The sequence below is a fragment of the Hirundo rustica genome, chromosome 3 (genome assembly GCF_015227805.2).
Source record: "Hirundo rustica isolate bHirRus1 chromosome 3, bHirRus1.pri.v3, whole genome shotgun sequence".
NCBI classification, from domain to species: Eukaryota; Metazoa; Chordata; class Aves; order Passeriformes; family Hirundinidae; genus Hirundo; species Hirundo rustica.
The window spans coordinates 4248514-4261175 of NC_053452.1; positions in this window are offsets into that span (position 1 = coordinate 4248514).

The window sequence follows — 12662 nt, forward strand, 5'->3', positions numbered from 1 at the left end:
TTTGGAAGAAGAATGTACCATTTCAATCCATAAATAATGCACTTCACCATCTTAGCATTGTGAAGGGGGGGCACTGGCGCTCGGTAACTGCAGACTTCTGAGAAACTGCTAGTGGAGGTTTTCAAAGATGCCATCATGGAGGCAGGTGTCTGGCTCCTTGAAGTCAGATGCCAAATGGATATTATTTAAGTTCTTCTGGATTGCTGGTTTTTTTTGTTTTGTTTTGGTGGGGTTGGTTTGTTTGGTTGGTTGGTTTGTTGTTGTTATTGTTTTTTCCCTCAGGACCACTGCTGCCATGGTCTGTCATGTACTTTGGGACAAAGCAGGCTCAGAGTCAGAGCTGCTGCTTGGACCTTCCCCTACATTTCCAGTGGCAGACACTACCAGCTCCTCTCTTGGCAGACTCGTATCTGCCCTCTTTGCTCGAAGTCGCTCAGTGTAATGCTGGAGATGCCAGTTATCCCTATGGATAGTCACTCATGCCGTGTTCTCACAGACAGACCTGAGTTTTTTGTGTTGGACCTTCCACTTCTGGACTCGATGACTTCCCCCAAGAAGTGCTGTAGTAATGCATCAAGTGCCAACAGGGAAAATTTTAGTGTTTTATTCACCCTAGTCAAGTAATTTAGTCTGGAGTCTATAGGTGTTTAGTGAGAAGAGTAAAGTATCCAGTAATAACAGGTTAAAAGTTCTTAAATAAAAGAGTGAAATATCATATTTTAAAAGGCTATGTCTTACTGCACAGGAATATCAATTACAATTACATTGGCACATCCTGATTTTTTTTTTTTCCTGAGCTTTAGTACTTACTATTTATTACTTTGATTCTATTTAATTCTGAACATTTGGTTGCCTGTATCCCTTGTGTCCTTTTAGCTTTCCTCAATATAAAAGTGGAGGTCAGTCAAGTGGAATATGGACTTCAAGATGTAGATTTTTGACTTACTTATGAAAGTGAATGCCTCGCCTTTACTTTGTTTTCGTTAAGATACTAAACTTCCTTTCCAGCAGGAGCTTGCTGCAGCCAGGGTCAGTGAATGGTTGGGGTCAGGATGGCTGAGCTGTAAAGAGGAATAAACCAGGACCCTTTTTGTGCTGTGATAAATAAGAAGTCTGTATCTCAGCTCATTTCTACCCTCTAACAGGAGGGCTGTTGCAACACTAATCTTGTGCACTGTTTCATGTAATCTGCTAGTAGTTCTTTTTTGTCTTATACAGTGTAGTAAGCAACTGTTTAAGGCCTTTTGTCTCTTAATCTCCTGTTTATTCAACAAATGATTCATTTTATAATAGAGCTCATCTGCCATTCTTGACTACTTGTTGGCTGAAGTGATTTAGGTGCAGGCTGGCTAAATTCAAGCTGCTGCCAAAAGTCTCAGCTTAAGGCAGGGCTTGCCTGAAGCTCCCATTTGTCCTGTAACAAGGTTAAATAGGAAAAATGAGAGAATGCTTTCTAGTTTGAATCTCTGAGCAAGATTTCAGTTCAAAAGGTCAGATTTGTGTCTTACCCACCTTTCCTGATTTCTCTGAGTCAACTGACAAGAGCATCCTCTTATAACCTAGGTCCCAACTGGAATTTTCCTGCTATCTTCAGTGAAGCATCTCTAGAGGTGTCTTTTTGTTACTCAGTAAGGGGTGTAATTTACAGATTAAAGTTTGATGAGACAAATGAAAGCCAAGAGAAATTAAATATGAAGTTTATAGACTGGAAGATTGCTCCTAGGGCTAAAGTGCCATGTAAAAATGTTTTGTGTGAGACATTGGGGAGCACCCAAATCCACAGACAGGGAAAGGATAAAAGTCAGAGAGCTTCATCCCATTTAATTTTTAGAGATTCTTCTGTATTATGAATATGACTTATTTGTTATATTCCTAGTTGAAGAGTTTGTATTCATAACTCCTTCTGGTTATCAGTTCCTTAGCTCTAGAGTAGACTTTACCCTGGTGTGTTCAAGGTAATATATACAATATTTCTTGAATGCAAGTTTAAGATTCACGTTCTACTTGGTTTCTTAGACACTATTTTATATTTTATAACGAAGTACTGAAAATTCAGGTTCTGAAGAAAATTTTTTACCTGTCATTTTCAATAACTGAAGTCACAAAACACCGATGCCTCTACCAGTGGTGCTGTGTAGGAAATAAATATTACACCTCTTCTAAGTTTTAGAAACAGTGTAAATAGTTTGTAAATTTTCATCTGGCTGTGCTTTATATTGATAAATTAAGCCTTGCTCTTGATGATATCCAAACAAAAGCAAGAGAAAACACAGTTTGTGTAGATTAAGATGAAGCTCTTCTCTTTATAGACATTAAGAAAAATTTCAAATATACCACCCCATGCAAGACTTGATTTCCTGAAGATCTCTCAACCCCACTGAAATTAGTGGGAACAGAGTCAAAGCTGCCCTATCAGAGTAAAGACTCTTTATTCTTCCATGTATTCAAAATCTTCAAAGAAGTTTCAGGCATTCTTTGGAAAAAATGGAGACAAATGCTGTTGATTTACTATTCTACACCTGTTCATTGTCCATGTAACTGTATATTGTATTCACAGGCTGAGTTATTACCTGTCTGTAACTAAAATATTCATTGAGCACCTCTGAACAGGTACAGGAGTCATCCATTACAGATTCAAGTCATTGTTTGCAGTCTGTATTCACACTTGTTTTGATGCAGAGCAGCAAAACTTCGGCTTTGCAGCTGAAGGGAGTAAACCCAGATGCCACGAACACAGTGGGAGGAGAGGGCTAGGACTCCATCCCATGTGGAAAGGTCTGACTCTTTGCCCTCTTCACATGTTTTTCCATCCATTTTGTGCTGGATCCTCCTTATATGGCCAGGCATGAACCTAAGGAAACAATGAAGTCTCATAGGGCATGAAAGTGGGAAAAGAGAAAAGGGAAAAAAGCCAAGGGGAAAAACAACTGCTAGCAGGGGACAACAAATAACAATAATTAGCAGGATACAGAACAGCCTACCTCCATATTCACAGTTAGAGGGGGAATACTGACCTCTGCAGACCTTTGGTTTGACGCATTTTACCTACTTGTTCTTATCCTCAGGTCCGGAGGGGGTCAGAATGGAAGTGTACATTTATGCAAAAAATTTGCTCTCCAAGAAAAGTCTCCCTCTAACTTCTGGAGGTGAGAATTTGGTTATGCTTCAAAGTGAGGGAATTTACCTTTCTCTCTAAGCAAAACTCATTGCTTCACTGATTATTTCCTCTTTCGTGAGTATTGACAAGAGGAATGTGTATTTTAAGAGTGCAGGGAGACATTGCTGCTTCTCATTCCTGCATTGTCACTTGTTTGATCCATCCCAGAACTTTTCCTTTAATGAGAAAAATACCAAAAGCCAAGGGCTCTGTGCAGTGGAACAAATGTTATTTGTGTGCAGTTCTGTGCCTTAGGCCACCTCTCATGAAATTTGACATCAGTTGGTTTCAATTGAAGTTTCAAATGGGTTTATCGTTTGGGGGGCATGGGGAACTTGGCTTGTGATGGATAATTATGACCAAAATACACTGCTGTCTGTCAGTCTGCAGAGGGGTGTAAAGCAAAATCAAGCTCTCTTCATATGTAACTTTTTCGCTGCTACTGATATTGTCCTCTACGCCTCAGAAGCCAGGATCCCTCTTCTGTCTGGGTTATTATGATAAGTTTTGTGTACTTCATCCCCCTGACAGGAAGCAAACAAGTTTGTGGAGAGCAACCTGCGGAAAGAAACTTGGAAAACACATTGCTTGTGTTCCTTGTCCAGTGATGGTGGTTTTATTTTTTTTTCTCATATTAAAGTATCTCACAGCAGGATGTTCTCATCCTGAATAAACGAGTGTCATAAACAAAACATGAAAACACAATACACTCTGCAAAAGAGGTGGACTTTCTACCCAGCTGTCTATTTACAAGCATAAGAGCTGTGCAAAGCCTCTACCCAAATTTGGCTGATTTGGGGGAGTGAGCTTTGCTGAGGGAAAATAGAGGGAAATAAGTACTTGGTTGCACATGAACAGTGCAGTTGTATGGGTTTCATTGCTGCAGAACATTGTGCCGTAACACGACTCCTCAAAGTTTTTTGTCAGAATTTTATTTCATGAGAACAGCTTCTAATTTTTTTTTTTTTTTCCAAAATGATTTTTAGGTGGTCTTATTTTTTTCTTCTCTAAATTTTTAAAGAATGCAATAAGTATGGTAACTATAATGAAACTTATCTGAGCGGTTCGATGTTGCCATTCACGGTGTCAGCATTTTGCCTTGAGATCAATGTCAGAGCTGGCGTTCCACGTTCTGATTTAAGCTAAAAGAAAACAGCAGTGATTAAAAAGAGTTCACACAGGAAAACTCAGGCAGGTTTGAAAATTTAGCAAAACATTAGAACAAGTTGAATGCTTCTCTTTGTTAGAACTTTTTGGGTTGAGAAGTATCACTAAGGGTAACTCTCTTTTGGAGGCATGCTAATGAGGGCAGGACCTTCCATCGGGACCCAGCACTGCCCCTTTACACTCTGCTTGTTGGTACCTCAGATTCTGAGGCTTCTCCTTTGCTCACAGTTTGAGAAATGGAAGGCTGGGCGAGCCTTGAGGTTAATGTTTTGTGAAGGTAATGGGAGAGGAGGAGCTGCTGGGAAATTGGAGGTTTTCTCAAGTTTCAGTTCTTCTGGTATATGTTTTGTGTATCTCATGACGCAGGGCTGATAATCCTGTTATAACTTGTGAACGCTGAATTCACGAAGAAGGCTTTTTAAAGTGTATTTTGCAAACGGTTTGTCAGCTAGAAATCGTTAAATAGAAAGTTCCTTTTTGTGATCCTCCAGCAAATTTACCAGCTTTGCTCTTTGTAGCATCAAGTACACTCCTTATCTGTGCCCACAGGAGCTGGCATCAGGTACCTATTAAATTTCTCAGTGTATTTATTCTTTGAGTCAATGGGTCAGAATGAACAAGTGAAAGGTATGTTCTGCCTAACTTGCAGCTGAAGTATTTTGGAGGCATTCTCTGTAAATTTTCCTGGTTCCCTGGGTTTGCCTCGTACTGTGTTTAATGATCTGTTACTTGAACAAATCAAAAAACCTCTGCCTCTGTGTGAGGGTCTTCCAGCTGCAGCCATCAAAAAAAGCTGTGGTTAAAACCTTTGATGGTTTCCTCCATGAAAGGAGGAAAGCCAATAATTTTCGATTGCTTTACCTTTCGGCATAGGTATTTTCAATTAATAAATAAACAAGAAACAAATAAACTTTGGCTGAGACCTCTGAAGCACTAATTTTGCTGACATGTGCTCATTCCAAAGACCACAGAGCCTCTATATTGTAGTTATCTGCTATCATTCGTCTTACACTAGCAGCTAAAAAGCCTCTGCTGAGCCTGGAAGCAGAATTCTGCGCTGTACCACAGTGAGAGGCAGCTCTTGCCCCATAGGATTCATTACTTCAACAGAGAGGGGGAAATTACATAGCAAAGATGCAAGGAGCCTGCAGGGAACATGAAAATCTCTGACAAGTGACCCTCTGTAGAGCTGAGTGCTCTGCAGGAAGAGCTTCGGTCCCTCTGGTTTCCAAAATGAGTCAGAAGCAGCCACCATCCCTCCTGTGCTGCTAAGGAGGAACATGACACTGATATTTTGCTGCAGAAAACAGCAGTTCAGGTGTTGACTCCACAGATGTGCAGCGGAAACTGCAGCCTGCTTCTAGCACTTCAGTCTCTTACTTGTAGTCACACTAATTTAAAACCAGTATTAAGTGTTTAACTGCCCAGCATGTGTGTGCTAGCTCTAGAAAGGTGGCTGTAACACTTCTCAGGCTCACATGTGAATTCAGCTGGGTTCTCTACCACAGAGCTCCTGGGAACACGTTACAATTTAGGAGTAGGATTTTGATTTTTATCATACCAGAAAAATCCAAGATTTAGCTAACTGGGAGAGACAGAAGCATCAGTGACTACTAGTGACTAGAGAAAGGTCCAGCATTTGATTCTCATTTACCAGGTATAAATGTTCAATTGCTTTTACCTTCTGCTTGTGGACACTTTAGTGCCTACAAAAAGTTATAGGTCAAGCAAGAAAAAAATCCTTTTTTCTTGCTTGGCCTTGTCCTGGGAATGGGTGAAGGAATGGACTCACAGAGCATGTAAAAACACACCTTTGAGTCGAAGGTGACATTTCACAAAGGGTCTGATTCAAAGGGTACAAGAGTGTTTTCAACAGGATTTCTAATACTGTGAGTCACCTTTTGAGCTGCAGCAGGGTCTTGGAAGTGCTTGTGCAAAGTTTGGAGCTGAGGGTGGCTTCTTCCATTGTAGCTGGAGGGACAGAGGTATGAACTGTGCAGGTTCCACACCTGCCTCATCCGTCACCATCCTCCAGCTTTCATGATGTGAATAAGCACCCACAGCGTGTTTCAGCGCAATCCAGAGAGGTTTCATCACCTCTTAGCTCCAGAGTGAATCACAAGCCCTCACAGTGCCACGTGCTGCAGCTCAGTAGCTTCTGAACCACGCGAAGATCTGTAACTCCCACACTGATCTGTCCAGATATGTCTGTAGCATCACAGATTTTCAAGAGACTCTAAAAAGAACGCCTCTGGGAAACAGGGAGTCAGGGCATGCAGTGCTCACCTTGGAGCAAGGCTGGAGTCAGACATAGACAGTAAAGGACTTTTTTTCCAGTCCTGGCCTCCAAGCATGGTCTTGTGTGCCTTTACTGTGAAGCACCTGTTCATTTTCCTTGGAAATCGGTGTTGGGGTCTTCAGCAAAATCTGAAGATATTTTTCTGTTCCAGCATGAATATTAACTTTTCAAGTGGTTATCACCACCAAAAGCTCGATGGCAAAAGCAGTGTGAAAATGTAATAAGGCAGCTGGGACCAGATGGGAAATAGTAAAGCTGGAATGAAAGGCATAAATCCAAAATGTGCATGAGGTTAACTTAATTTTTTTTTTTTTTTTTAACAGATAAATATCTGGAAACAAGAGAAGGCATAGAATGGCTAGAGCTTTTATGTTGAGTAAGAATTAATATGGCCGGGCTTGTAACAACAGTCTTTTATTAGATTTTAAAAAGGCTTTAAATTTGCAGGGGGCTTATTATTGCTTCCTTTAGCAAGAGCAGAGACCCACAAGACATTGATCTAGAGTCTGTTTCCACGAGGTAACAAGTTTATTTATTCAGTTTCAAATTCGATGTAGTGTGAAAAGATATTTGTGCTCACCTTGTCGTATTCAGCTGATGAGTGTTACCCACTTATCTTTTGCTACGTGCTGCTCTGGATGGAGCTCAGTTGCTGCTGACCAATGCTTGCTGGTTTAAATAAGTTCTAACTCAACATGGCAAACTTCTGCACCTTGTGGATAACTCATTGACTGTTGGGAGCAAGAAGTTAATTTATGAGTTTTCAAATCCAAACCTACCAAAGTGTTTAGGTGCAAAGAGCATAATCCATTCGGTTAGCCTGCAATATAATCCATTATATTGACGACTGGAGGGAGGGAAAGCATTCCCCTTCTCAGCAGGATGATAAAATGAGGATTTTCCGATCTGGCTCTTTGCATAGTTCCTGTAAACTGTCACCAGGGTTCAGGTTCATTTCTCTCATCTCTCAAACTCTCTTAGATGCCTTTCCTTCAGCAGAATCCAAATGAGTCCATTGAACATCTGGCTTCTTTCTTACGTGAAAAACTCTTTGCCTGTGGGAGGTGATCTATCATTTTGTTACCCTGTGGTGATCTGACAAGAGGATTAGAGCCAGGCATTTCTCATCCATTTATATTTAATTAGTAATAGCCATTACCAAGAATGGGACTTTCAATAATTGTGTATTTCCTGCTTGCATTTGTTTTTCCTTATTGCTGCTTTCCTGTAACTCTTACATTAACCAGTAATGATGCACTAATTGATTTTGAAGTTGTAAATAGTAGACAGAACTCGTGAGTGCTTTTGAGTCAATACAAGAACAGCAAGGCTCCTGGTAGCTGAGAAGCACTTCATAATATCAGATTTTTATGTGTTTATTCATACTGAATTGCACACTATTGTTTAGGTTCTTCAAAAACGACGTTGCTGGACTTTAATAGCTACCTTGGAATAAAATTTGTCTCTTGAATACCAGTTATGGTGTCAGAAGCCCCTGCTAAGCAGCTTACTAAGGACACTTGCACTTTCTGAGAAGTTCATTAAAACATTGCAATCAATTCTCATAAATTTTAGAACAGTGCATTTTTATTTCAGTAAATGCAAAGCACCACAAAGAGAGAAGTTGCTGTTAGCAGTTACTCTAAAACACATTGGTTTGGACACTTCTTCAAAAATCAATTTGCACCCATTTAAAAAATACTGTGATAATGAATTGCATTAATTGTTAATGTTTACTTTCCGTGTCGTTACAGAGCCCGTCCTAAACCTTTCCCACAGAACAACCAATTGGCACTATGTGGTGAGAAGAGAAATGCACGGTCTCAGGTGCGATTATTTGTTTGTAATGGCTCAAGACCCATTACTCACTTAGGAGAGGGATTTTGTTCACATGTCCAATCTCCTGCTGCTCACTGGCAGAGGTCCCTGGCAGGTTTATGTGAGCTGCTCACTTTGAATCCACAAGACCTGTGCAGAACAAGTAGCAGGGCCAAAATTACTTAGGAAGCATCAGCTGTCATCTTCTGACACCATTCAGATAAGCCAGTTGCATTTTTTTAAAAAAAATATGTAGAGAATTTGTCAAAAATTGTCAATTTGACAAAAAAATTTGTCAATTAAAATATACACCCCAAACTCCATCCTGTGGGCAGTTTGAATCAGAAGCAGTGTTTATTTTCACTCATTGCTGGTTTTGTACTGCTTAGGGGTTATTCTGGGTGTAATATTTTATCTTTTCTCCTGTCTCTGTACCATACCTGGCAGGGTCCATAAGGTTCATTATCTTCATGAGATGAGAAATAACTTTCAATCTCTAAAAGACCTTTCTTCTCTTGGTGGTTAATTAACTGTTCTTTGTTGATTGATTGAGAATTGTCGATTGGCTCCAGATATATCAGCTAAGCAGACTTAGCATAAGCAGTTAAGAGCAGAAAAGTGTGATTTGATGATAAAGTCATAGGATCAAGATCCCCCATTCTTTGAGATATTACTGCACCTTCTAACGCTTTAATTTTTCACTTGAAGGATGAGAGGGTGTCAGGAGTTTTATATCTGGTGTCTTATGAACAGGACCAGAGAAAATATGGATTTCCACTATAAAGGTTTTTTTGGAAGTGTTAGAATTCACTAGATGAAAATCAAAACCATTCAAAGTATGTTCTGGTTTTGCTATATGTGTCTAGAAATCCGCTCTGCCATTTTGCTAAAATTTCTAAGGGGGAAAAAAAAAATCTATAAAGCAATTTGTAGCTATCAAAATCTTTTGCAGTGCCTCTGGTAAAATCCCAGTAGTGGTTGACTCCACTTGTACCCTGACTGAATTTATGCTGATTGACAAAATAAAAAGACTGGGGAAACGAGTGAAATGTGAATGTGAGATGTTCCCCAAAAGCAACTCTTCCCATGGAACTGCCAGATAGAATTTACAGTTCTTCTATACAAATCAAAGGTCAGTCATTAGGGAGGACGGTCACATAAGAGAAAGGGAAGCTGGAGCAGTGAAATGTTTAGGATCCAAGAGGAAAATGAGAAGTGAGTGCTGGAGTAGTACAGAACTTAGCCAGCGAGAACCTTTAAGGCAAGGATTTCAGTCCCTTGGATTAGATGGCAGGAGACATCTGTGCAAAGTAAGCAGATAAGGAGGGAAGCAGGCAGGAAATACTGCGGTCTCTTTTCCATCAGGGAAACACACGGCAAATTCACCTGCTGGTGAGTGCCAGGAGAGGGCAGACAAATAAATTCGTAAAGCTGCCAGAGCACACGGGCTGCCTGAGGAGTCAGAGGTGTACCAGGTTCCACCTCCTTGGAATGTTAAAATCCTGCTGTGTGTCACGATGGCAGATGCTGGCGTGGCTTGAACCTTATCAAGGGAGTGATGCTGGAGAGACAGGGCGTCTTTCCCAGAAAACAGCAGCTCATGGGTGGGTACATTTTGCGCCACACCCTCACTGTCTTGCCATGCCCCTGGTCACTGCTCCAGACCGCCTGCACTCCCTAGAGCCTTTTTAAATCCCTGCAAAGGGCCCAGATGTCGGGGGATTTCCCCGACATTGAGGTGGTTTCAGGGTCCTTGCTCCCCTGCACAGCTCCGAGCCGAGCCAAAGGAAGAGACGGAGTTCTCAGGTTTAGATTTTTCAAGGTTGCATACTTCTTTTATTGTTTCTTATCTTACAATTTTCTCGGAGTCTGACAAGATGTTCGCAGCTGCATGGATTCCTCACGTCTCCCCCCGAGCTGGGCTGTCCTTATCTTTTATACTAATTGCTACGTATTTCTTGTTTACTATTTCTTAGCAATGTCTATCACTATTACTAAAAAGGTCATCTTTACTTTGACCCAATCCTCACTAACTACTTTGTGCCACGTCAATGCAGCAATGGAGTGAGGGAAGGAGAAGGAGAAGAAGAAGGAGACAACGCCCCAGATTCTCCATCTTGTCCCCATTCACTTCAATGCTAGGAACCTAAAACTACTATTTTCTCACCCTGTGATAAGCTAAACTACTATTTCTCACATTCTTGTGGCCTGTAAACCTTCTCTCAGTGTAGGAAGTTTTTCCCATGGACTGAGATCAAAGCCAGTGTCTCTCTGAGCCCTGGGCCGGGGTCCCAGACCCCCCTGCCCAGGTCCCTGACCCTCCAGGGCAGCCAAAGGAATGCCCTGGACTCCAGCACCCAGAGATCAGCCCTGTCTTGCCTCAGTGGTTGACAAGAGTGCCATTAATCATTCTGCTTACATAAAAACCCTGTGCCCGTGTCCCTCTGGAGGGACATCCTTGCAGGAGGATGTATTTTGCAGAAATGTTTGTCTCTTTTATGACACGGAGTTTCAGGGACAGAATATGAGGGTAAAATGATGAAGGGAAATCATCCGTAGCCTCGAAGTCTCCCAGCCTCACTGACACAATCTTTCACTAAGCCACGCATTCCCCGTGGGTCTTTCACGTCAGGTTTCACCTCTGTATCTCTTTCACCTGAGCTAACCTCTCAAAAACAATTCTGAGAAGCGTGGCTTGGTCATTTTAAGCTCAGCAGCATGCTGACACATAACCTGATACCCAGGGAAAATTTTCTACATCCAACAATATCAGGAGCTTGAAGGGCAGACATGCAGCCAGGTATATTTCTCTAGAAGCCCAAGTTTAAAAATATGTGTGTATGTGTACGTATGTACTGAAGAAGACATAAAAACCATTTTAAAAACTTCAATATTGTAATTACTTTCTCAGGAATGGCTGTAAGTGTTGCACACTGCATTCTTTACATCTTTCACCTATATTGTACGAAGTACTCAGCCACAAAACGTGTAAGATCCATTGCTCCCAAATTAAATGAACAGTTAATGACATTCTCCAAGATAGAGAGGCCACATTTCCCTTTTCAAGGAGTCCTGTATATATAAATTCAAATTATCTGGAAAAAAAAATACCCAGGCTTCAACACTTACTAATACCTCTTTTAACATTTTCAACACGTTTAATTGGTGACATGATACAACCAAAGTGTGATTCAGACTAGCCTTCACTGGAGGATGGGAGAAGCCTCACAAGATATCTGTTTTCTTTGTTTCCTGCCAGCTCTTGGTCTTTGCGGTAGACAGAGGAAGAGACAATTGATTAAGGGACAATTGCTCAGTGAACCCTTTTTAAACCTAATTTGCTCTCACGGTCAAAGCACTCACATCCCACCTCTCTCAAGAAGATCTATAATGCATCTTGTGTTGACAGCAGCTGAGGGCAGGAGCGGAACAAAACGCGAAGCGTGCTCATTAAAGCACAGGACACACCTGCGGCTTAATCTGGTCTGTGAAACCCAGAGATGGATTCCCATGGGAAGCTGGTGCCCACATTCAAGCTTCAGCTTTGGGATGAGAGCGTTTGTTTCCCACTGCTTGGCTTTATAAATCTGATCTGTCTCGCTGGGTGATGCAGCTGCTCTCACCTCAGGGTTTGCTCTCCGAAAGGAGCCGTGGGAGGGCTCCAGTTTGTCTGACAGTTCTAATTGCATTCAGCCCGCAGCCTCACGGTTCACGGTGGGTAACTCACTCGGAAAATAAGAAATTGCAACTTTATTTCCTTCCTCGTTGGGGAAAAAAAAATCGAATTTCACTTGGCTTGCCTTTCTGCCTCTTCTTGGATGGCTGCAAAAACTGAAAATGTTCTGCCTTAGAAATAGCATCTGCCAGCAGATATTGCCAAGCAATTATCAAAAAAGAGCTCTGGATATAGATAAGAGGGTTTAATTGCATCACTAGCAAGGAAAGTTCCTGAACCTTCAGGTCTGATACCATTTGCCACAGGTTTTGATCATGGCTCAGCCAGTCCAGCTGTGGATTTATAGCTGAAAAAACACAACATGACTCTATGACATTAGACCTGTTCCTTTAGCACACAAATCCTTTTAATATGATTAATATTTTGTTGAAATCAATAAGCATTTTGACTTAAAAGGCACTAACAGAGCCTGTCCTAATGGTTTCTCCTAATTTCCTCGCTGTAGTTCTCTCTACCCCCTATAAAAACAAAAGAGAACAGAAAAT